Source organism: Salmo salar, chromosome 03, assembly GCF_965601325.2.
Source record: "Salmo salar chromosome 03, fSalSal1, whole genome shotgun sequence".
NCBI lineage: Eukaryota > Metazoa > Chordata > Actinopteri > Salmoniformes > Salmonidae > Salmo > Salmo salar.
In genome coordinates this window covers 82,836,279-82,863,669 of record NC_138293.1, presented here as the reverse complement: position 1 = coordinate 82,863,669, position 27,391 = coordinate 82,836,279, and the positions used below count along the sequence as shown (strand labels likewise).

The following is a 27,391-nucleotide window of genomic DNA, read 5'->3' as shown; positions in this document are numbered from 1 at the left end:
ACTGTGTCCAACATGTCACTGTGTCCAACATGTAAATGTGTCCAATATGTCACTGTGTTCCTAATGTCACTGTGTCCAACATGTAAATGTGTCCAATATGTCACTGTGTCCAATATGTCACTGTGTCCAACATGTCACTGTGTCCAACATGTAAATGTGTCCAAAATGTCTCTGTGTCCAATATGTCACTGTGTCCAACATGTCACTTTGTACAACATGTCACTGTGATCAACATGTCACTGTGTCCAATCTGTCACTCTGTCCAACATATCACTGTGTCCAACATGTCACTGTGTCCAACATGTCACTCTGTCCAACATGTCACTGTGTCCAATACGTCACTGTGTCCAACATGTACATGTCACTGTGTCCAACATGTCACTCTGTCCAACATGTCACTGTGTCCAATATGTCACTGTGTCCAACATGTAAATGTGTCCAACATTTCACTCTGTCCAACGTGTCACTGTGTCCAACATTTAAATGTGTCCAATATGTCACTGTGTCCAATATGTCGCTGTGTCCAACATGGCACTGTGTCCAACATGTCACTGTGTCAATATGTCACTGTGTCCAATATGTCGCTGTGTCAAACATGGCACTGTGTCCAACATGTCACTGTGGTCAACATGTCACTGTGTCCAATATGTCACTGTGTCCAATATGTCACTGTGGTCAACATCTCAATGTGTCCAATATGTCACTGTGACCAACATGTCACTGTGGTGAACATGTCACTGTGTCCAACATGTAAATGTGTCCAATATGTCACTGTGTCCAACATGTCACTGTGTCCAACATGTAAATGTGTCCAATATGTCACTGTGTTCCTAATGTCACTGTGTCCAACATGTAAATGTGTCCAATATGTCATTGTGTCCAACATGTCACTGTGTCCAACATGTCACTGTGTCCAATATGTCACTGTGTCCAACATGTCACTGTGGTCAACATGTCACTATGTCCAAGATGTCACTGTGTCCAATATGTCACTGTTTTCAACATGTCACTGCGTCTAACATGTAAATGTCTCAAATACATCACTGTGGCCAATATGTCACTGTGTCCAATATGTCACTGTGACCAATATGTCACTGTGACCAACATGTCACTGTGGTCAACATGTCACTGTGGCCAATATGTCACTGTGGTCAACATGTATATGTGTCCAACATGTCACTGCGTCCAACATGTAAATGTCTCCAATACGTCACTGTGTCCAACATGTCACTTGTCCAACATGTAAATGTCTCCAATACGTCACTGTGTCCAACATGTCACTCTGTCCTACATGTCACTGTGTCCAACGTGTTACTGTGTCCAATATGTCACTGCGTCCAATATGTCACTGTGTCCAATATGTCACTGTGTCCAACATGTAAATGTGTCCAAAATTTCACTCTGTCCAACGTGTCACTGTGTCCAACATTTAAATGTGTCCAATATGTCACTGTGTCCAATATGTCGCTGTGTCCAACATGGCACTGTGTCCAACATGTCACTGTGTCAATATGTCACTGTGTCCAATATGTCACTGTGTCCAATATGTCACTGTGGTCAACATCTCAATGTGTCCAATATGTCACTGTGACCAACATGTCACTGTGGTCAACATGTCACTGTGTCCAACATGTCACTGTGTCCAACATGTCACTGTGTCCAACATGTCACTGTGTCCAACATGTAAATGTGTCCAAAATGTCTCTGTGTCCAATATGTCACTGTGTCCAACATGTCACTTTGTCCAACATGTCACTGTGATCAACATGTCACTGTGTCCAATCTGTCACTCTGTCCAACATATCACTGTGTCCAACATGTCACTGTGTCCAACATGTCACTCTGTCCAACATGTCACTGTGTCCAATACGTCACTGTGTCCAACATGTACATGTCACTGTGTCCAACATGTCACTCTGTCCAACATGTCACTGTGTCCAATATGTCACTGTGTCCAACATGTAAATGTGTCCAACATTTCACTCTGTCCAACGTGTCACTGTGTCCAACATTTAAATGTGTCCAATATGTCACTGTGTCCAATATGTCGCTGTGTCCAACATGGCACTGTGTCCAACATGTCACTGTGTCAATATGTCACTGTGTCCAATATGTCGCTGTGTCAAACATGGCACTGTGTCCAACATGTCACTGTGGTCAACATGTCACTGTGTCCAATATGTCACTGTGTCCAATATGTCACTGTGGTCAACATCTCTATGTGTCCAATATGTCACTGTGACCAACATGTCACTGTGGTCAACATGTCACTGTGTCCAACATGTAAATGTGTCCAATATGTCACTGTGTCCAACATGTCACTGTGTCCAACATGTAAATGTGTCCAATATGTCACTGTGTTCCTAATGTCACTGTGTCCAACATGTAAATGTGTCCAATATGTCATTGTGTCCAACATGTCACTGTGTCCAACATGTCACTGTGTCCAATATGTCACTGTGGTCAACATCTCTATGTGTCCAATATGTCACTGTGACCAACATGTCACTGTGGTCAACATGTCACTGTGTCCAACATGTAAATGTGTCCAATATGTCACTGTGTCCAACATGTCACTGTGTCCAACATGTAAATGTGTCCAATATGTCACTGTGTTCCTAATGTCACTGTGTCCAACATGTAAATGTGTCCAATATGTCACTGTGTCCAATATGTCACTGTGTCCAACATGTCACTGTGTCCAACATGTAAATGTGTCCAAAATGTCTCTGTGTCCAATATGTCACTGTGTCCAACATGTCACTTTGTACAACATGTCACTGTGATCAACATGTCACTGTGTCCAATCTGTCACTCTGTCCAACATATCACTGTGTCCAACATGTCACTGTGTCCAACATGTCACTCTGTCCAACATGTCACTGTGTCCAATACGTCACTGTGTCCAACATGTACATGTCACTGTGTCCAACATGTCACTCTGTCCAACATGTCACTGTGTCCAATATGTCACTGTGTCCAACATGTAAATGTGTCCAACATTTCACTCTGTCCAACGTGTCACTGTGTCCAACATTTAAATGTGTCCAATATGTCACTGTGTCCAATATGTCGCTGTGTCCAACATGGCACTGTGTCCAACATGTCACTGTGTCAATATGTCACTGTGTCCAATATGTCGCTGTGTCAAACATGGCACTGTGTCCAACATGTCACTGTGGTCAACATGTCACTGTGTCCAATATGTCACTGTGTCCAATATGTCACTGTGGTCAACATCTCTATGTGTCCAATATGTCACTGTGACCAACATGTCACTGTGGTCAACATGTCACTGTGTCCAACATGTAAATGTGTCCAATATGTCACTGTGTCCAACATGTCACTGTGTCCAACATGTAAATGTGTCCAATATGTCACTGTGTTCCTAATGTCACTGTGTCCAACATGTAAATGTGTCCAATATGTCATTGTGTCCAACATGTCACTGTGTCCAACATGTCACTGTGTCCAATATGTCACTGTGTCCAACATGTCACTGTGGTCAACATGTCACTATGTCCAAGATGTCACTGTGTCCAATATGTCACTGTTTTCAACATGTCACTGCGTCTAACATGTAAATGTCTCAAATACATCACTGTGGCCAATATGTCACTGTGTCCAATATGTCACTGTGACCAATATGTCACTGTGACCAACATGTCACTGTGGTCAACATGTCACTGTGGCCAATATGTCACTGTGGTCAACATGTATATGTGTCCAACATGTCACTGCGTCCAACATGTAAATGTCTCCAATACGTCACTGTGTCCAACATGTCACTTGTCCAACATGTAAATGTCTCCAATACGTCACTGTGTCCAACATGTCACTCTGTCCTACATGTCACTGTGTCCAACGTGTTACTGTGTCCAATATGTCACTGCGTCCAATATGTCACTGTGTCCAATATGTCACTGTGTCCAACATGTAAATGTGTCCAAAATTTCACTCTGTCCAACGTGTCACTGTGTCCAACATTTAAATGTGTCCAATATGTCACTGTGTCCAATATGTCGCTGTGTCCAACATGGCACTGTGTCCAACATGTCACTGTGTCAATATGTCACTGTGTCCAATATGTCACTGTGTCCAATATGTCACTGTGGTCAACATCTCAATGTGTCCAATATGTCACTGTGACCAACATGTCACTGTGGTCAACATGTCACTGTGTCCAACATGTCACTTTGACCAATATGTCACTGTGACCAACATGTCACTGTGGTCAACATGTCACTGCGTCCAACATGTAAATGTCTCCAATACATCACTGTGGCCAATATGTCACTGTGTCCAACATGTCACTCTGTCCTACATGTCACTGTGTCCAACGTATTACTGTGTCCAATATGTCACTGCGTCCAATATGTCACTGTGTCCAACATGTCACTGTGTCCAATATGTTACTGTGTCCAATATGTCACTGTGTCCAACATGTCACTGTGTCCAATATGTCACTGTGGCCAACATTTCACTGTGTCCAACATGTTACTGTGTCCAATATGTCACTGTGTCCAATATGTCACTGTGACCAACATGTCACTGTGTCCAACATGTAAATATGTCCAATATGTCACTGTGTCCAATATGTCACTGTGTCCAACATGTCACTGTGTCCAACATGTAAATGTGTCCAAAATGTCTCTGTGTCCAATATGTCACTGTGTCCAACATGTCACTTTGTCCAACATGTCACTGTGATCAACATGTCACTGTGTCCAATCTGTCACTCTGTCCAACATATCACTGTGTCCAACATGTCACTGTGTCCAACATGTCACTCTGTCCAACATGTCACTGTGTCCAATACGTCACTGTGTCCAACATGTACATGTCACTGTGTCCAACATGTCACTCTGTCCAACATGTCACTGTGTCCAATATGTCACTGTGTCCAACATGTAAATGTGTCCAACATTTCACTCTGTCCAACGTGTCACTGTGTCCAACATTTAAATGTGTCCAATATGTCACTGTGTCCAATATGTCGCTGTGTCCAACATGGCACTGTGTCCAACATGTCACTGTGTCAATATGTCACTGTGTCCAATATGTCGCTGTGTCCAACATGGCACTGTGTCCAACATGTCACTGTGGTCAAGATGTCACTGTGTCCAATATGTCACTGTGTCCAATATGTCACTGTGGTCAACATGTAAATGTGTCCAATATGTCACTGTGTCCAACATGTCACTGTGTCCAACATGTAAATGTGTCCAATATGTCACTGTGTTCCTAATGTCACTGTGTCCAACATGTAAATGTGTCCAATATGTCATTGTGTCCAACATGTCACTGTGTCCAACATGTCACTGTGTCCAATATGTCACTGTGTCCAACATGTCACTGTGGTCAACATGTCACTATGTCCAAGATTTCACTTTGTCCAATATGTCACTGTGGTCAACATGTCACTGCGTCTAACATGTAAATGTCTCAAATACATCACTGTGGCCAATATGTCACTGTGTCCAATATGTCACTGTGACCAATATGTCACTGTGACCAACATGTCACTGTGGTCAACATGTCACTGTGGCCAATATGTCACTGTGGTCAACATGTATTTGTGTCCAACATGTCACTGCGTCCAACATGTAAATGTCTCCAATACGTCACTGTGTCCAACATGTCACTTGTCCAACATGTAAATGTCTCCAATACGTCACTGTGTCCAACATGTCACTCTGTCCTACATGTCACTGTGTCCAACGTGTTACTGTGTCCAATACGTCACTGCGTCCAATATGTCACTGTGTCCAATATGTCACTGTGTCCAACATGTAAATGTGTCCAACATTTCACTCTGTCCAAAGTGTCACTGTGTCCAACATTTAAATGTGTTCAATATGTCACTGTGTCCAATATGTCGCTGTGTCCAACATGGCACTGTGTCCAACATGTCACTGTGTCAATATGTCACTGTGTCCAATATGTCGCTGTGTCCAACATGGCACTGTGTCCAACATGTCACTGTGGTCAACATGTCACTGTGTCCAATATGTCACTGTGTCCAATATGTCACTGTGGTCAACATCTCAATGTGTCCAATATGTCACTGTGACCAACATGTCACTGTGGTCAACATGTCACTGTGTCCAACATGTAGATGTGTCCAATATGTCACTGTGTCCAACATGTCACTCTGTCCTACATGTCACTGTGTCCAACGTGTTACTGTGTCCAATATGTCACTGCGTCCAATATGTCACTGTGTCCAACATGTCACTGTGTCCAATATGTTACTGTGTCCAATATGTCACTGTGTCCAACATGTCACTGTGTCCAATATGTCACTGTGGCCAACATTTCACTGTGTCCAACATGTTACTGTGTCCAATATGTCACTGTGTCCAATATGTCACTGTGACCAACATGTCACTGTGTTCAACATGTAAATGTGTCCAATATGTCACTGTGTCCAATATGTCACTGTGTCCAACATGTCACTGTGTCCAACATGTAAATGTGTCCAAAATGTCTCTGTGTCCAATATGTCACTGTGTCCAACATGTCACTGTGTCCAATACGTCACTGTGTCCAACATTTACATGTCACTGTGTCCAACATGTCACTCTGTCCAACATGTCACTGTGTCCAATATGTCACTGTGTCCAACATGTAAATGTGCCCAACATTTCACTCTGTCCAACGTGTCACTGTGTCCAACATTTAAATGTGTCCAATATGTCACTGTGTCCAAAATGTCGCTGTGTCCAACATGGCACTGTGTCCAACATGTCACTGTGTCAATATGTCACTGTGTCCAATATGTCGCTGTGTCCAACATGGCACTGTGTCCAACATGTCACTGTGGTCAACATGTCACTGTGTCCAATATGTCACTGTGTCCAATATGTCACTGTGGTCAACATCTCAATGTGTCCAATATGTCACTGTGACCAACATGTCACTGTGGTCAACATGTCACTGTGTCCAACATGTAAATGTGTCCAATATGTCACTGTGTCCAAAATGTCACTGTGTCCAACATGTAAATGTGTCCAATATGTCACTGTGTTCCTAATGTCACTGTGTCCAACATGTAAATGTGTCCAATATGTCATCGTGTCCAACATGTCACTGTGTCCAACATGTCACTGTGTCCAATATGTCACTGTGTCCAACATGTCACTGTGGTCAACATGTCACTATGTCCAAGATGTCACTGTGTCCAATATGTCACTGTGGTCAACATGTCACTGCGTCTAACATGTAAATGTCTCAAATACATCACTGTGGCCAATATGTCACAGTGTCCAATATGTCACTGTGACCAATATGTCACTGTGACCAACATGTCACTGTGGTCAACATGTCACTGTGGCCAATATGTCACTGTGGTCAACATGTATATGTGCCCAACATGTCACTGCGTCCAACATGTAAATGTCTCCAATACGTCACTGTGTCCAACATGTCACTTGTCCAACATGTAAATGTCTCCAATACGTCACTGTGTCCAACATGTCACTCTGTCCTACATGTCACTGTGTCCAACGTGTTACTGTGTCCAATATGTCACTGCGTCCAATATGTCACTGTGTCCAACATGTCACTGTGTCCAATATGTTACTGTGTCCAATATGTCACTGTGTCCAACATGTCATTGTGTCCAATATGTCACTGTGTCCAACGTGTTACTGTGTCCAACGTGTTACTGTGTCCAATATGTCACTGTGTCCAATATGTCACTGTGACCAACATGTCACTGTGTCCAACATGTAAATGTGTCCAATATGTCACTGTGTCCAATATGTCACTGTGTCCAACATGTCACTGTGTCCAACATGTCACTGTGTCCAAAATGTCACTCTGTCCAAAATGTCTCTCTGTCCAATATGTCACTGTGTCCAACATGTCACTTTGTCCAACATGTCACTGTGATCAACATGTCACTGTGTCCAATCTGTCACTCTGTCCAACATATCACTGTGTCCAACATGTCACTGTGTCCAACATGTCAATCTGTCCAACATGTCACTGTGTCCAATATGTCACTGTGTCCAATATGTTACTGTGTCCAATATGTCAACGTGTCCAACATGTAAATGTGTCCAATATGTCACTGTGTCCAATATGTCACTGTGTCCAACATGTCACTGTGTCCAACATGTCACTGTGTCCAACATGTCACTCTGTCCAACATGTCACTGTGTCCAATACGTCACTGTGTCCAACATGTACATGTCACTGTGTCCAACATTTCACTCTGTCCAACGTGTCACTGTGTCCAACATTTAAACGTGTCCAATATGTCACTGTGTCCAACATGTCACTGTGTCCAATATGTCACTGTGGCCAATATGTCACTGTGTCCAACATGTCACTGTGTCCAACATATCACTGTGTCCAATATGTCACTGTGGTCAACATGTCACTGCGTCCAACATGTCACTGTGTCCAACATGTAAATGTCTCCAATACTTCACTGTGGCCAACATGTCACTGTGTCCAACATGTCACTGTGTCCAATATGTCACTGTGTTCAACATGTCACTGTGTCCAACATGTAGATGTGTCCAATATGTCACTGTGTCCAACATGTCACTCTGTCCTACATGTCACTGTGTCCAACGTGTTACTGTGTCCAATATGTCACTGCGTCCAATATGTCACTGTGTCCAACATGTCACTCTGTCCAATATGTTACTGTGTCCAATATGTCACTGTGTCCAACATGTCACTGTGTCCAATATGTCACTGTGGCCAACATTTCACTGTGTCCAACATGTTACTGTGTCCAATATGTCACTGTGTCCAATATGTCACTGCGACCAACATGTCACTGTGTCCAACATGTAAATGTGTCCAATATGTCACTGTGTCCAATATGTCACTGTGTCCAACATGTCACTGTGTCCAACATGTAAATGTGTCCAAAATGTCTCTGTGTCCAATATGTCACTGTGTCCAACATGTCACTTTGTCCAACATGTCACTGTGATCAACATGTCACTGTGTCCAATCTGTCACTCTGTCCAACATATCACTGTGTCCAACATGTCACTGTGTCCAACATGTCACTCTGTCCAACATGTCACTGTGTCCAATACGTCACTGTGTCCAACATGTACATGTCACTGTGTCCAACATGTCACTCTGTCCAACATGTCACTGTGTCCAATATGTCACTGTGTCCAACATGTAAATGTGTCCAACATTTCACTCTGTCCAACGTGTCACTGTGTCCAACATTTAAATGTGTCCAATATGTCACTGTGTCCAGTATGTCGCTGTGTCCAACATTGCACTGTGTCCAACATGTCACTGTGTCAATATGCCACTGTGTCCAATATGTCGCTGTGTCAAACATGGCACTGTGTCCAACATGTCACTGTGGTCAACATGTCACTGTGTCCAATATGTCACTGTGTCCAATATGTCACTGTGGTCAACATCTCTATGTGTCCAATATGTCACTGTGACCAACATGTCACTGTGGTCAACATGTCACTGTGTCCAACATGTCACTGTGTCCAACATGTAAATGTGTCCAATATGTCACTGTGTCCAACATGTAAATGTGTCCAATATGTCACTGTGTCCAATATGTCACTGTGTCCAACATGTCACTGTGTCCAACATGTAAATGTGTCCAAAATGTCTCTGTGTCCAATATGTCACTGTGTCCAACATGTCACTTTGTACAACATGTCACTGTGATCAACATGTCACTGTGTCCAATCTGTCACTCTGTCCAACATATCACTGTGTCCAACATGTCACTGTGTCCAACATGTCACTCTGTCCAACATGTCACTGTGTCCAATACGTCACTGTGTCCAACATGTACATGTCACTGTGTCCAACATGTCACTCTGTCCAACATGTCACTGTGTCCAATATGTCACTGTGTCCAACATGTAAATGTGTCCAACATTTCACTCTGTCCAACGTGTCACTGTGTCCAACATTTAAATGTGTCCAATATGTCACTGTGTCCAATATGTCGCTGTGTCCAACATGGCACTGTGTCCAACATGTCACTGTGTCAATATGTCACTGTGTCCAATATGTCGCTGTGTCAAACATGGCACTGTGTCCAACATGTCACTGTGGTCAACATGTCACTGTGTCCAATATGTCACTGTGTCCAATATGTCACTGTGGTCAACATCTCAATGTGTCCAATATGTCACTGTGACCAACATGTCACTGTGGTGAACATGTCACTGTGTCCAACATGTAAATGTGTCCAATATGTCACTGTGTCCAACATGTCACTGTGTCCAACATGTAAATGTGTCCAATATGTCACTGTGTTCCTAATGTCACTGTGTCCAACATGTAAATGTGTCCAATATGTCATTGTGTCCAACATGTCACTGTGTCCAACATGTCACTGTGTCCAATATGTCACTATGTCCAAGATGTCACTGTGTCCAATATGTCACTGTTTTCAACATGTCACTGCGTCTAACATGTAAATGTCTCAAATACATCACTGTGGCCAATATGTCACTGTGTCCAATATGTCACTGTGACCAATATGTCACTGTGACCAACATGTCACTGTGGTCAACATGTCACTGTGGCCAATATGTCACTGTGGTCAACATGTATATGTGTCCAACATGTCACTGCGTCCAACATGTAAATGTCTCCAATACGTCACTGTGTCCAACATGTCACTTGTCCAACATGTAAATGTCTCCAATACGTCACTGTGTCCAACATGTCACTCTGTCCTACATGTCACTGTGTCCAACGTGTTACTGTGTCCAATATGTCACTGCGTCCAATATGTCACTGTGTCCAATATGTCACTGTGTCCAACATGTAAATGTGTCCAAAATTTCACTCTGTCCAACGTGTCACTGTGTCCAACATTTAAATGTGTCCAATATGTCACTGTGTCCAATATGTCGCTGTGTCCAACATGGCACTGTGTCCAACATGTCACTGTGTCAATATGTCACTGTGTCCAATATGTCACTGTGTCCAATATGTCACTGTGGTCAACATCTCAATGTGTCCAATATGTCACTGTGACCAACATGTCACTGTGGTCAACATGTCACTGTGTCCAACATGTCACTGTGTCCAACATGTCACTGTGTCCAACATGTCACTGTGTCCAACATGTAAATGTGTCCAAAATGTCTCTGTGTCCAATATGTCACTGTGTCCAACATGTCACTTTGTCCAACATGTCACTGTGATCAACATGTCACTGTGTCCAATCTGTCACTCTGTCCAACATATCACTGTGTCCAACATGTCACTGTGTCCAACATGTCACTCTGTCCAACATGTCACTGTGTCCAATACGTCACTGTGTCCAACATGTACATGTCACTGTGTCCAACATGTCACTCTGTCCAACATGTCACTGTGTCCAATATGTCACTGTGTCCAACATGTAAATGTGTCCAACATTTCACTCTGTCCAACGTGTCACTGTGTCCAACATTTAAATGTGTCCAATATGTCACTGTGTCCAATATGTCGCTGTGTCCAACATGGCACTGTGTCCAACATGTCACTGTGTCAATATGTCACTGTGTCCAATATGTCGCTGTGTCAAACATGGCACTGTGTCCAACATGTCACTGTGGTCAACATGTCACTGTGTCCAATATGTCACTGTGTCCAATATGTCACTGTGGTCAACATCTCTATGTGTCCAATATGTCACTGTGACCAACATGTCACTGTGGTCAACATGTCACTGTGTCCAACATGTAAATGTGTCCAATATGTCACTGTGTCCAACATGTCACTGTGTCCAACATGTAAATGTGTCCAATATGTCACTGTGTTCCTAATGTCACTGTGTCCAACATGTAAATGTGTCCAATATGTCATTGTGTCCAACATGTCACTGTGTCCAACATGTCACTGTGTCCAATATGTCACTGTGGTCAACATCTCTATGTGTCCAATATGTCACTGTGACCAACATGTCACTGTGGTCAACATGTCACTGTGTCCAACATGTAAATGTGTCCAATATGTCACTGTGTCCAACATGTCACTGTGTCCAACATGTAAATGTGTCCAATATGTCACTGTGTTCCTAATGTCACTGTGTCCAACATGTAAATGTGTCCAATATGTCACTGTGTCCAATATGTCACTGTGTCCAACATGTCACTGTGTCCAACATGTAAATGTGTCCAAAATGTCTCTGTGTCCAATATGTCACTGTGTCCAACATGTCACTTTGTACAACATGTCACTGTGATCAACATGTCACTGTGTCCAATCTGTCACTCTGTCCAACATATCACTGTGTCCAACATGTCACTGTGTCCAACATGTCACTCTGTCCAACATGTCACTGTATCCAATACGTCACTGTGTCCAACATGTACATGTCACTGTGTCCAACATGTCACTCTGTCCAACATGTCACTGTGTCCAATATGTCACTGTGTCCAACATGTAAATGTGTCCAACATTTCACTCTGTCCAACGTGTCACTGTGTCCAACATTTAAATGTGTCCAATATGTCACTGTGTCCAATATGTCGCTGTGTCAAACATGGCACTGTGTCCAACATGTCACTGTGGTCAACATGTCACTGTGTCCAATATGTCACTGTGTCCAATATGTCACTGTGGTCAACATCTCAATGTGTCCAATATGTCACTGTGACCAACATGTCACTGTGGTGAACATGTCACTGTGTCCAACATGTAAATGTGTCCAATATGTCACTGTGTCCAACATGTCACTGTGTCCAACATGTAAATGTGTCCAATATGTCACTGTGTTCCTAATGTCACTGTGTCCAACATGTAAATGTGTCCAATATGTCATTGTGTCCAACATGTCACTGTGTCCAACATGTCACTGTGTCCAATATGTCACTGTGTCCAACATGTCACTGTGGTCAACATGTCACTATGTCCAAGATGTCACTGTGTCCAATATGTCACTGTTTTCAACATGTCACTGCGTCTAACATGTAAATGTCTCAAATACATCACTGTGGCCAATATGTCACTGTGTCCAATATGTCACTGTGACCAATATGTCACTGTGACCAACATGTCACTGTGGTCAACATGTCACTGTGGCCAATATGTCACTGTGGTCAACATGTATATGTGTCCAACATGTCACTGCGTCCAACATGTAAATGTCTCCAATACGTCACTGTGTCCAACATGTCACTTGTCCAACATGTAAATGTCTCCAATACGTCACTGTGTCCAACATGTCACTCTGTCCTACATGTCACTGTGTCCAACGTGTTACTGTGTCCAATATGTCACTGCGTCCAATATGTCACTGTGTCCAATATGTCACTGTGTCCAACATGTAAATGTGTCCAAAATTTCACTCTGTACAACGTGTCACTGTGTCCAACATTTAAATGTGTCCAATATGTCACTGTGTCCAATATGTCGCTGTGTCCAACATGGCACTGTGTCCAACATGTCACTGTGTCAATATGTCACTGTGTCCAATATGTCACTGTGTCCAATATGTCACTGTGGTCAACATCTCAATGTGTCCAATATGTCACTGTGATCAACATGTCACTGTGGTCAACATGTCACTATGTCCAACATGTCACTGTGTCCAACATGTCACTGTGTCCAACATGTCACTGTGTCCAACATGTAAATGTGTCCAAAATGTCTCTGTGTCCAATATGTCACTGTGTCCAACATGTCACTTTGTCCAACATGTCACTGTGATCAACATGTCACTGTGTCCAATCTGTCACTCTGTCCAACATATCACTGTGTCCAACATGTCACTGTGTCCAACATGTCACTCTGTCCAACATGTCACTGTGTCCAATACGTCACTGTGTCCAACATGTACATGTCACTGTGTCCAACATGTCACTCTGTCCAACATGTCACTGTGTCCAATATGTCACTGTGTCCAACATGTAAATGTGTCCAACATTTCACTCTGTCCAACGTGTCACTGTGTCCAACATTTAAATGTGTCCAATATGTCACTGTGTCCAGTATGTCGCTGTGTCCAACATTGCACTGTGTCCAACATGTCACTGTGTCAATATGCCACTGTGTCCAATATGTCGCTGTGTCAAACATGGCACTGTGTCCAACATGTCACTGTGGTCAACATGTCACTGTGTCCAATATGTCACTGTGTCCAATATGTCACTGTGGTCAACATCTCTATGTGTCCAATATGTCACTGTGACCAACATGTCACTGTGGTCAACATGTCACTGTGTCCAACATGTCACTGTGTCCAACATGTAAATGTGTCCAATATGTCACTGTGTTCCTAATGTCACTGTGTCCAACATGTAAATGTGTCCAATATGTCACTGTGTCCAATATGTCACTGTGTCCAACATGTCACTGTGTCCAACATGTAAATGTGTCCAAAATGTCTCTGTGTCCAATATGTCACTGTGTCCAACATGTCACTTTGTACAACATGTCACTGTGATCAACATGTCACTGTGTCCAATCTGTCACTCTGTCCAACATATCACTGTGTCCAACATGTCACTGTGTCCAACATGTCACTCTGTCCAACATGTCACTGTGTCCAATACGTCACTGTGTCCAACATGTACATGTCACTGTGTCCAACATGTCACTCTGTCCAACATGTCACTGTGTCCAATATGTCACTGTGTCCAACATGTAAATGTGTCCAACATTTCACTCTGTCCAACGTGTCACTGTGTCCAACATTTAAATGTGTCCAATATGTCACTGTGTCCAATATGTCGCTGTGTCCAACATGGCACTGTGTCCAACATGTCACTGTGTCAATATGTCACTGTGTCCAATATGTCGCTGTGTCAAACATGGCACTGTGTCCAACATGTCACTGTGGTCAACATGTCACTGTGTCCAATATGTCACTGTGTCCAATATGTCACTGTGGTCAACATCTCAATGTGTCCAATATGTCACTGTGACCAACATGTCACTGTGGTGAACATGTCACTGTGTCCAACATGTAAATGTGTCCAATATGTCACTGTGTCCAACATGTCACTGTGTCCAACATGTAAATGTGTCCAATATGTCACTGTGTTCCTAATGTCACTGTGTCCAACATGTAAATGTGTCCAATATGTCATTGTGTCCAACATGTCACTGTGTCCAACATGTCACTGTGTCCAATATGTCACTGTGTCCAACATGTCACTGTGGTCAACATGTCACTATGTCCAAGATGTCACTGTGTCCAATATGTCACTGTTTTCAACATGTCACTGCGTCTAACATGTAAATGTCTCAAATACATCACTGTGGCCAATATGTCACTGTGTCCAATATGTCACTGTGACCAATATGTCACTGTGACCAACATGTCACTGTGGTCAACATGTCACTGTGGCCAATATGTCACTGTGGTCAACATGTATATGTGTCCAACATGTCACTGCGTCCAACATGTAAATGTCTCCAATACGTCACTGTGTCCAACATGTCACTTGTCCAACATGTAAATGTCTCCAATACGTCACTGTGTCCAACATGTCACTCTGTCCTACATGTCACTGTGTCCAACGTGTTACTGTGTCCAATATGTCACTGCGTCCAATATGTCACTGTGTCCAATATGTCACTGTGTCCAACATGTAAATGTGTCCAAAATTTCACTCTGTCCAACGTGTCACTGTGTCCAACATTTAAATGTGTCCAATATGTCACTGTGTCCAATATGTCGCTGTGTCCAACATGGCACTGTGTCCAACATGTCACTGTGTCAATATGTCACTGTGTCCAATATGTCACTGTGTCCAATATGTCACTGTGGTCAACATCTCAATGTGTCCAATATGTCACTGTGACCAACATGTCACTGTGGTCAACATGTCACTGTGTCCAACATGTCACTGTGTCCAACATGTCACTGTGTCCAACATGTCACTGTGTCCAACATGTAAATGTGTCCAAAATGTCTCTGTGTCCAATATGTCACTGTGTCCAACATGTCACTTTGTCCAACATGTCACTGTGATCAACATGTCACTGTGTCCAATCTGTCACTCTGTCCAACATATCACTGTGTCCAACATGTCACTGTGTCCAACATGTCACTCTGTCCAACATGTCACTGTGTCCAATACGTCACTGTGTCCAACATGTACATGTCACTGTGTCCAACATGTCACTCTGTCCAACATGTCACTGTGTCCAATATGTCACTGTGTCCAACATGTAAATGTGTCCAACATTTCACTCTGTCCAACGTGTCACTGTGTCCAACATTTAAATGTGTCCAATATGTCACTGTGTCCAATATGTCGCTGTGTCCAACATGGCACTGTGTCCAACATGTCACTGTGTCAATATGTCACTGTGTCCAATATGTCGCTGTGTCAAACATGGCACTGTGTCCAACATGTCACTGTGGTCAACATGTCACTGTGTCCAATATGTCACTGTGTCCAATATGTCACTGTGGTCAACATCTCTATGTGTCCAATATGTCACTGTGACCAACATGTCACTGTGGTCAACATGTCACTGTGTCCAACATGTAAATGTGTCCAATATGTCACTGTGTCCAACATGTCACTGTGTCCAACATGTAAATGTGTCCAATATGTCACTGTGTTCCTAATGTCACTGTGTCCAACATGTAAATGTGTCCAATATGTCATTGTGTCCAACATGTCACTGTGTCCAACATGTCACTGTGTCCAATATGTCACTGTGGTCAACATCTCTATGTGTCCAATATGTCACTGTGACCAACATGTCACTGTGGTCAACATGTCACTGTGTCCAACATGTAAATGTGTCCAATATGTCACTGTGTCCAACATGTCACTGTGTCCAACATGTAAATGTGTCCAATATGTCACTGTGTTCCTAATGTCACTGTGTCCAACATGTAAATGTGTCCAATATGTCACTGTGTCCAATATGTCACTGTGTCCAACATGTCACTGTGTCCAACATGTAAATGTGTCCAAAATGTCTCTGTGTCCAATATGTCACTGTGTCCAACATGTCACTTTGTACAACATGTCACTGTGATCAACATGTCACTGTGTCCAATCTGTCACTCTGTCCAACATATCACTGTGTCCAACATGTCACTGTGTCCAACATGTCACTCTGTCCAACATGTCACTGTGTCCAATACGTCACTGTGTCCAACATGTACATGTCACTGTGTCCAACATGTCACTCTGTCCAACATGTCACTGTGTCCAATATGTCACTGTGTCCAACATGTAAATGTGTCCAACATTTCACTCTGTCCAACGTGTCACTGTGTCCAACATTTAAATGTGTCCAATATGTCACTGTGTCCAATATGTCGCTGTGTCAAACATGGCACTGTGTCCAACATGTCACTGTGGTCAACATGTCACTGTGTCCAATATGTCACTGTGTCCAATATGTCACTGTGGTCAACATCTCAATGTGTCCAATATGTCACTGTGACCAACATGTCACTGTGGTGAACATGTCACTGTGTCCAACATGTAAATGTGTCCAATATGTCACTGTGTCCAACATGTCACTGTGTCCAACATGTAAATGTGTCCAATATGTCACTGTGTTCCTAATGTCACTGTGTCCAACATGTAAATGTGTCCAATATGTCATTGTGTCCAACATGTCACTGTGTCCAACATGTCACTGTGTCCAATATGTCACTGTGTCCAACATGTCACTGTGGTCAACATGTCACTATGTCCAAGATGTCACTGTGTCCAATATGTCACTGTTTTCAACATGTCACTGCGTCTAACATGTAAATGTCTCAAATACATCACTGTGGCCAATATGTCACTGTGTCCAATATGTCACTGTGACCAATATGTCACTGTGACCAACATGTCACTGTGGTCAACATGTCACTGTGGCCAATATGTCACTGTGGTCAACATGTATATGTGTCCAACATGTCACTGCGTCCAACATGTAAATGTCTCCAATACGTCACTGTGTCCAACATGTCACTTGTCCAACATGTAAATGTCTCCAATACGTCACTGTGTCCAACATGTCACTCTGTCCTACATGTCACTGTGTCCAACGTGTTACTGTGTCCAATATGTCACTGCGTCCAATATGTCACTGTGTCCAATATGTCACTGTGTCCAACATGTAAATGTGTCCAAAATTTCACTCTGTACAACGTGTCACTGTGTCCAACATTTAAATGTGTCCAATATGTCACTGTGTCCAATATGTCGCTGTGTCCAACATGGCACTGTGTCCAACATGTCACTGTGTCAATATGTCACTGTGTCCAATATGTCACTGTGTCCAATATGTCACTGTGGTCAACATCTCAATGTGTCCAATATGTCACTGTGATCAACATGTCACTGTGGTCAACATGTCACTATGTCCAACATGTCACTGTGTCCAACATGTCACTGTGTCCAACATGTCACTGTGTCCAACATGTAAATGTGTCCAAAATGTCTCTGTGTCCAATATGTCACTGTGTCCAACATGTCACTTTGTCCAACATGTCACTGTGATCAACATGTCACTGTGTCCAATCTGTCACTCTGTCCAACATATCACTGTGTCCAACATGTCACTGTGTCCAACATGTCACTCTGTCCAACATGTCACTGTGTCCAATACGTCACTGTGTCCAACATGTACATGTCACTGTGTCCAACATGTCACTCTGTCCAACATGTCACTGTGTCCAATATGTCACTGTGTCCAACATGTAAATGTGTCCAACATTTCACTCTGTCCAACGTGTCACTGTGTCCAACATTTAAATGTGTCCAATATGTCACTGTGTCCAGTATGTCGCTGTGTCCAACATTGCACTGTGTCCAACATGTCACTGTGTCAATATGCCACTGTGTCCAATATGTCGCTGTGTCAAACATGGCACTGTGTCCAACATGTCACTGTGGTCAACATGTCACTGTGTCCAATATGTCACTGTGTCCAATATGTCACTGTGGTCAACATCTCTATGTGTCCAATATGTCACTGTGACCAACATGTCACTGTGGTCAACATGTCACTGTGTCCAACATGTCACTGTGTCCAACATGTAAATGTGTCCAATATGTCACTGTGTTCCTAATGTCACTGTGTCCAACATGTAAATGTGTCCAATATGTCACTGTGTCCAATATGTCACTGTGTCCAACATGTCACTGTGTCCAACATGTAAATGTGTCCAAAATGTCTCTGTGTCCAATATGTCACTGTGTCCAACATGTCACTTTGTACAACATGTCACTGTGATCAACATGTCACTGTGTCCAATCTGTCACTCTGTCCAACATATCACTGTGTCCAACATGTCACTGTGTCCAACATGTCACTCTGTCCAACATGTCACTGTGTCCAATACGTCACTGTGTCCAACATGTACATGTCACTGTGTCCAACATGTCACTCTGTCCAACATGTCACTGTGTCCAATATGTCACTGTGTCCAACATGTAAATGTGTCCAACATTTCACTCTGTCCAACGTGTCACTGTGTCCAACATTTAAATGTGTCCAATATGTCACTGTGTCCAATATGTCGCTGTGTCCAACATGGCACTGTGTCCAACATGTCACTGTGTCAATATGTCACTGTGTCCAATATGTCGCTGTGTCAAACATGGCACTGTGTCCAACATGTCACTGTGGTCAACATGTCACTGTGTCCAATATGTCACTGTGTCCAATATGTCACTGTGGTCAACATCTCAATGTGTCCAATATGTCACTGTGACCAACATGTCACTGTGGTGAACATGTCACTGTGTCCAACATGTAAATGTGTCCAATATGTCACTGTGTCCAACATGTCACTGTGTCCAACATGTAAATGTGTCCAATATGTCACTGTGTTCCTAATGTCACTGTGTCCAACATGTAAATGTGTCCAATATGTCATTGTGTCCAACATGTCACTGTGTCCAACATGTCACTGTGTCCAATATGTCACTGTGTCCAACATGTCACTGTGGTCAACATGTCACTATGTCCAAGATGTCACTGTGTCCAATATGTCACTGTTTTCAACATATCACTGCGTCTAACATGTAAATGTCTCAAATACATCACTGTGGCCAATATGTCACTGTGTCCAATATGTCACTGTGACCAATATGTCACTGTGACCAACATGTCACTGTGGTCAACATGTCACTGTGGCCAATATGTCACTGTGGTCAACATGTATATGTGTCCAACATGTCACTGCGTCCAACATGTAAATGTCTCCAATACGTCACTGTGTCCAACATGTCACTTGTCCAACATGTAAATGTCTCCAATACGTCACTGTGTCCAACATGTCACTCTGTCCTACATGTCACTGTGTCCAACGTGTTACTGTGTCCAATATGTCACTGCGTCCAATATGTCACTGTGTCCAATATGTCACTGTGTCCAACATGTAAATGTGTCCAAAATTTCACTCTGTCCAACGTGTCACTGTGTCCAACATTTAAATGTGTCCAATATGTCACTGTGTCCAATATGTCGCTGTGTCCAACATGGCACTGTGTCCAACATGTCACTGTGTCAATATGTCACTGTGTCCAATATGTCACTGTGTCCAATATGTCACTGTGGTCAACATCTCAATGTGTCCAATATGTCACTGTGACCAACATGTCACTGTGGTCAACATGTCACTGTGTCCAACATGTCACTGTGTCCAACATGTCACTGTGTCCAACATGTCACTGTGTCCAACATGTAAATGTGTCCAAAATGTCTCTGTGTCCAATATGTCACTGTGTCCAACATGTCACTTTGTCCAACATGTCACTGTGATCAACATGTCACTGTGTCCAATCTGTCACTCTGTCCAACATATCACTGTGTCCAACATGTCACTGTGTCCAACATGTCACTCTGTCCAACATGTCACTGTGTCCAATACGTCACTGTGTCCAACATGTACATGTCACTGTGTCCAACATGTCACTCTGTCCAACATGTCACTGTGTCCAATATGTCACTGTGTCCAACATGTAAATGTGTCCAACATTTCACTCTGTCCAACGTGTCACTGTGTCCAACATTTAAATGTGTCCAATATGTCACTGTGTCCAATATGTCGCTGTGTCCAACATGGCACTGTGTCCAACATGTCACTGTGTCAATATGTCACTGTGTCCAATATGTCGCTGTGTCAAACATGGCACTGTGTCCAACATGTCACTGTGGTCAACATGTCACTGTGTCCAATATGTCACTGTGTCCAATATGTCACTGTGGTCAACATCTCTATGTGTCCAATATGTCACTGTGACCAACATGTCACTGTGGTCAACATGTCACTGTGTCCAACATGTAAATGTGTCCAATATGTCACTGTGTCCAACATGTCACTGTGTCCAACATGTAAATGTGTCCAATATGTCACTGTGTTCCTAATGTCACTGTGTCCAACATGTAAATGTGTCCAATATGTCATTGTGTCCAACATGTCACTGTGTCCAACATGTCACTGTGTCCAATATGTCACTGTGGTCAACATCTCTATGTGTCCAATATGTCACTGTGACCAACATGTCACTGTGGTCAACATGTCACTGTGTCCAACATGTAAATGTGTCCAATATGTCACTGTGTCCAACATGTCACTGTGTCCAACATGTAAATGTGTCCAATATGTCACTGTGTTCCTAATGTCACTGTGTCCAACATGTAAATGTGTCCAATATGTCACTGTGTCCAACATGTCACTGTGTCCAACATGTAAATGTGTCCAAAATGTCTCTGTGTCCAATATGTCACTGTGTCCAACATGTCACTTTGTACAACATGTCACTGTGATCAACATGTCACTGTGTCCAATCTGTCACTCTGTCCAACATATCACTGTGTCCAACATGTCACTGTGTCCAACATGTCACTCTGTCCAACATGTCACTGTGTCCAATACGTCACTGTGTCCAACATGTACATGTCACTGTGTCCAACATGTCACTCTGTCCAACATGTCACTGTGTCCAATATGTCACTGTGTCCAACATGTAAATGTGTCCAACATTTCACTCTGTCCAACGTGTCACTGTGTCCAACATTTAAATGTGTCCAATATGTCACTGTGTCCAATATGTCGCTGTGTCCAACATGGCACTGTGTCCAACATGTCACTGTGTCAATATGTCACTGTGTCCAATATGTCGCTGTGTCAAACATGGCACTGTGTCCAACATGTCACTGTGGTCAACATGTCACTGTGTCCAATATGTCACTGTGTCCAATATGTCACTGTGGTCAACATCTCAATGTGTCCAATATGTCACTGTGACCAACATGTCACTGTGGTGAACATGTCACTGTGTCCAACATGTAAATGTGTCCAATATGTCACTGTGTCCAACATGTCACTGTGTCCAACATGTAAATGTGTCCAATATGTCACTGTGTTCCTAATGTCACTGTGTCCAACATGTAAATGTGTCCAATATGTCATTGTGTCCAACATGTCACTGTGTCCAACATGTCACTGTGTCCAATATGTCACTGTGTCCAACATGTCACTGTGGTCAACATGTCACTATGTCCAAGATGTCACTGTGTCCTATATGTCACTGTTTTCAACATGTCACTGCGTCTAACATGTAAATGTCTCAAATACATCACTGTGGCCAATATGTCACTGTGTCCAATATGTCACTGTGACCAATATGTCACTGTGACCAACATGTCACTGTGGTCAACATGTCACTGTGGCCAATATGTCACTGTGGTCAACATGTATATGTGTCCAACATGTCACTGCGTCCAACATGTAAATGTCTCCAATACGTCACTGTGTCCAACATGTCACTTGTCCAACATGTAAATGTCTCCAATACGTCACTGTGTCCAACATGTCACTCTGTCCTACATGTCACTGTGTCCAACGTGTTACTGTGTCCAATATGTCACTGCGTCCAATATGTCACTGTGTCCAATATGTCACTGTGTCCAACATGTAAATGTGTCCAAAATTTCACTCTGTACAACGTGTCACTGTGTCCAACATTTAAATGTGTCCAATATGTCACTGTGTCCAATATGTCGCTGTGTCCAACATGGCACTGTGTCCAACATGTCACTGTGTCAATATGTCACTGTGTCCAATATGTCACTGTGTCCAATATGTCACTGTGGTCAACATCTCAATGTGTCCAATATGTCACTGTGACCAACATGTCACTGTGGTCAACATGTCACTGTGTCCAACATGTCACTGTGTCCAACATGTCACTGTGTCCAACATGTCACTGTGTCCAACATGTAAATGTGTCCAAAATGTCTCTGTGTCCAATATGTCACTGTGTCCAACATGTCACTTTGTCCAACATGTCACTGTGATCAACATGTCACTGTGTCCAATCTGTCACTCTGTCCAACATATCACTGTGTCCAACATGTCACTGTGTCCAACATGTCACTCTGTCCAACATGTCACTGTGTCCAATACGTCACTGTGTCCAACATGTACATGTCACTGTGTCCAACATGTCACTCTGTCCAACATGTCACTGTGTCCAATATGTCACTGTGTCCAACATGTAAATGTGTCCAACATTTCACTCTGTCCAACGTGTCACTGTGTCCAACATTTAAATGTGTCCAATATGTCACTGTGTCCAATATGTCGCTGTGTCCAACATGGCACTGTGTCCAACATGTCACTGTGTCAATATGTCACTGTGTCCAATATGTCGCTGTGTCAAACATGGCACTGTGTCCAACATGTCACTGTGGTCAACATGTCACTGTGTCCAATATGTCACTGTGTCCAATATGTCACTGTGGTCAACATCTCTATGTGTCCAATATGTCACTGTGACCAACATGTCACTGTGGTCAACATGTCACTGTGTCCAACATGTAAATGTGTCCAATATGTCACTGTGTCCAACATGTCACTGTGTCCAACATGTAAATGTGTCCAATATGTCACTGTGTTCCTAATGTCACTGTGTCCAACATGTAAATGTGTCCAATATGTCATTGTGTCCAACATGTCACTGTGTCCAACATGTCACTTTGTCCAATATGTCACTGTGTCCAACATGTCACTATGTCCAAGATGTCACTGTGTCCAATATGTCACTGTTTTCAACATGTCACTGCGTCTAACATGTAAATGTCTCAAATACATCACTGTGGCCAATATGTCACTGTGTCCAATATGTCACTGTGACCAATATGTCACTGTGACCAACATGTCACTGTGGTCAACATGTCACTGTGGCCAATATGTCACTGTGGTCAACATGTATATGTGTCCAACATGTCACTGCGTCCAACATGTAAATGTCTCCAATACGCCACTGTGTCCAACATGTCACTTGTCCAACATGTAAATGTCTCCAATACGTCACTGTGTCCAACATGTCACTCTGTCCTACATGTCACTGTGTCCAACGTGTTACTGTGTCCAATATGTCACTGCATCCAATATGTCACTGTGTCCGATATGTCACTGTGTCCAACTTGTAAATGTGTCCAAAATTTCACTCTGTCCAACGTGTCACTGTGTCCAACATTTAAATGTGTCCAATATGTCACTGTGTCCAATATGTCGCTGTGTCCAACATGGCACTGTGTCCAACATGTCACTGTGTCAATATGTCACTGTGTCCAATATGTCACTGTGTCCAATATGTCACTGTGGTCAACATCTCAATGTGTCCAATATGTCACTGTGACCAACATGTCACTGTGGTCAACATGTCACTGTGTCCAACATGTCACTTTGACCAATATGTCACTGTGACCAACATGTCACTGTGGTCAACATGTCACTGCGTCCAACATGTAAATGTCTCCAATACATCACTGTGGCCAATATGTCACTGTGTCCAACATGTCACTCTGTCCTACATGTCACTGTGTCCAACGTATTACTGTGTCCAATATGTCACTGCGTCCAATATGTCACTGTGTCCAACATGTCACTGTGTCCAATATGTTACTGTGTCCAATATGTCACTGTGTCCAACATGTCACTGTGTCCAATATGTCACTGTGGCCAACATTTCACTGTGTCCAACATGTTACTGTGTCCAATATGTCACTGTGTCCAATATGTCACTGTGACCAACATGTCACTGTGTCCAACATGTAAATATGTCCAATATGTCACTGTGTCCAATATGTCACTGTGTCCAACATGTCACTGTGTCCAACATGTAAATGTGTCCAAAATGTCTCTGTGTCCAATATGTCACTGTGTCCAACATGTCACTTTGTCCAACATGTCACTGTGATCAACATGTCACTGTGTCCAATCTGTCACTCTGTCCAACATATCACTGTGTCCAACATGTCACTGTGTCCAACATGTCACTCTGTCCAACATGTCACTGTGTCCAATACGTCATTGTGTCCAACATGTACATGTCACTGTGTCCAACATGTCACTCTGTCCAACATGTCACTGTGTCCAATATGTCACTGTGTCCAACATGTAAATGTGTCCAACATTTCACTCTGTCCAACGTGTCACTGTGTCCAACATTTAAATGTGTCCAATATGTCACTGTGTCCAATATGTCGCTGTGTCCAACATGGCACTGTGTCCAACATGTCACTGTGTCAATATGTCACTGTGTCCAATATGTCGCTGTGTCCAACATGGCACTGTGTCCAACATGTCACTGTGGTCAACATGTCACTGTGTCCAATATGTCACTGTGTCCAATATGTCACTGTGGTCAACATCTCAATGTGTCCAATATGTCACTGTGACCAACATGTCACTGTGGTCAACATGTCACTGTGTCCAACATGTAAATGTGTCCAATATGTCACTGTGTCCAACATGTCACTGTGTCCAACATGTAAATGTGTCCAATATGTCACTGTGTTCCTAATGTCACTGTGTCCAACATGTAAATGTGTCCAATATGTCATTGTGTCCAACATGTCACTGTGTCCAACATGTCACTGTGTCCAATATGTCACTGTGTCCAACATGTCACTGTGGTCAACATGTCACTATGTCCAAGATTTCACTTTGTCCAATATGTCACTGTGGTCAACATGTCACTGCGTCTAACATGTAAATGTCTCAAATACATCACTGTGGCCAATATGTCACTGTGTCCAATATGTCATTGTGACCAATATGTCACTGTGACCAACATGTCACTGTGGTCAACATGTCACTGTTGCCAATATGTCACTGTGGTCAACATGTATATGTGTCCAACATGTCACTGCGTCCAACATGTAAATGTCTCCAATACGTCACTTTGTCCAACATGTCACTTGTCCAACATGTAAATGTCTCCAATACGTCACTGTGTCCAACATGTCACTCTGTCCTACATGTCACTGTGTCCAACGTGTTACTGTGTCCAATATGTCACTGCGTCCAATATGTCACTGTGTCCAATATGTCACTGTGTCCAACATGTAAATGTGTCCAACATTTCACTCTGTCCAAAGTGTCACTGTGTCCAACATTTAAATGTGTTCAATATGTCACTGTGTCCAATATGTCGCTGTGTCCAACATGGCACTGTGTCCAACATGTCACTGTGTCAATATGTCACTGTGTCCAATATGTCGCTGTGTCCAACATGGCACTGTGTCCAACATGTCACTGTGGTCAACATGTCACTGTGTCCAATATGTCACTGTGTCCAATATGTCACTGTGGTCAACATCTCAATGTGTCCAATATGTCACTGTGACCAACATGTCACTGTGGTCAACATGTCACTGTGTCCAACATGTAGATGTGTCCAATATGTCACTGTGTCCAACATGTCACTCTGTCCTACATGTCACTGTGTCCAACGTGTTACTGTGTCCAATATGTCACTGCGTCCAATATGTCACTGTGTCCAACATGTCACTGTGTCCAATATGTTACTGTGTCCAATATGTCACTGTGTCCAACATGTCACTGTGTCCAATATGTCACTGTGGCCAACATTTCACTGTGTCCAACATGTTACTGTGTCCAATATGTCACTGTGTCCAATATGTCACTGTGACCAACATGTCACTGTGTTCAACATGTAAATGTGTCCAATATGTCACTGTGTCCAATATGTCACTGTGTCCAACATGTCACTGTGTCCAACATGTAAATGTGTCCAAAATGTCTCTGTGTCCAATATGTCACTGTGTCCAACATGTCACTTTGTCCAACATGTCACTGTGATCAACATGTCAATGTGTCCAATCTTTCACTCTGTCCAACATATCACTTTGTCCAACATGTCACTGTGTCCAACATGTCACTCTGTCCAACATGTACATGTCACTGTGTCCAACATGTCACTCTGTCCAACATGTCACTGTGTCCAATATGTCACTGTGTCCAACATGTAAATGTGTCCAACATTTCACTCTGTCCAACGTGTCACTGTGTCCAACATGTAAATCTGTCCAATATGTCACTGTGTCCAATATGTCACTGTGGTCAACATGTCACTGTGTCCAACATGTCACTGTCTCCAATATGTCACTGTGGCCAATATGTCAAAGTGTCCAACATGTCACT

At 43.0% G+C, this 27,391-nt stretch overlaps 1 protein-coding gene across 1 annotated transcript in view; it reads right to left on the bottom strand.

The window, feature by feature from the left end:
* Positions 1-27,391, bottom strand: part of rai1 (retinoic acid induced 1) — a 467,666-nt gene that overhangs the window by 388,526 nt on the left and 51,749 nt on the right. The window lies entirely within an intron of this gene.